We start from the raw sequence: 1302 nt of genomic DNA on the forward strand, positions 1-1302 counted from the left end.
GGAGGAGGGAAATCATCTTTTAACAGTTTCTTTCAGAGAAGACACAAGATCACGATGTGAACTTTTACAATACAAAGCAAACTTCTTAATCAAGAGTTAAGAATACAAGAGTCCTGTGATATTTCTAGATGTAAAAAAATACAGGCTTGTGGGCTTCTTACAATATTGACCTGCTTTTCTTCAGATGCCTTAAGAACTACAGCCTAAGTTCCTCCTTGTGTGTTTTAGTTCGTATGCTTTCCACTATCAATGGCTGAGAAGAAAACACATAACATCTGTGCATCTCCAGATATTTTGCCAGGTGCAACAGAGTTGAGCTTCATTACACCTTTCCAGAGCTTTTCCAACACTGCATGATCAGACAGGACAGAAAAAGCTGAGAACGTGCCCCTTCCCTCTCACCTTAGTTGCTCTCTCTCTCCACATGAACAAGCTGCATAGCTTGATACTAACAAAGGATTTAACTATCACTCCATTTTAATATAAATTATGCATTAAAAAATCAAAACATCTACTCAGTAACTAAGTGCCATTAGCTATAAAAAGGCATTATCTGCAGTCTCTCTGTCCGTGCTGCAGTCGTAGCTCTTTGGATCTCTTTGCCACACATTAACTCAGCGACCTTGGATGAGCCGTGGAAGTTTACTGAGTCCCGCCATAAACACTGACAGGAAGGAAGTGCAAGATGAAAACGAAATCAGACGCTGTGAGATGCACACACGATTTCATAACTACATTTTGCATTGTTTTCAGGTCCCCAAGTTCTACAGAAAGCATGAGTTCTAGAGGGCTATTGTTTTACCAGTTTTAATAAACGAATTTTGTCTACAATTTCCTTCCAAAGTCGTGAAGTCAAAATTCAGTACAAAAGCCCCTTACTGCATGTTTTGGCTCGAAAGTAGAAGAGTAAGGACCGAAGGACAATGAATCAATACAGTATTATAACATATACTCGGAACGCCTTAAAACAACCAGGTGATCTGAACCAAGAGCTAATTCACCGCATTTCCTGGAGCGCTCAGACCACAGGTCTGCATGACACGCCGGTTTCAAGCTCCGAACTACTCCTCCAGCCCCCAGTTCGTGCTGGGACCGTGTTCTGTTCCTCCGCGGTGCTCATTTATTCGACCTCACCTCCCCCCAGCGTCTCACTGACGAGACTGCCGAAACCCTCGATAACGACTACGTGGAGGAAATCCTCTTCCATCGCGGCTGCTCCCGCTCCCGTCACAGGGAACCGCGGGGCCGCCCAGCCCCTCTCTCGCTGACGGGGAGCGCCGGCCGCGGACTTCCAACGCCGCA

This window comes from Meleagris gallopavo, chromosome 7 (assembly GCF_000146605.3).
Source record: "Meleagris gallopavo isolate NT-WF06-2002-E0010 breed Aviagen turkey brand Nicholas breeding stock chromosome 7, Turkey_5.1, whole genome shotgun sequence".
Lineage (NCBI taxonomy): Eukaryota > Metazoa > Chordata > Aves > Galliformes > Phasianidae > Meleagris > Meleagris gallopavo.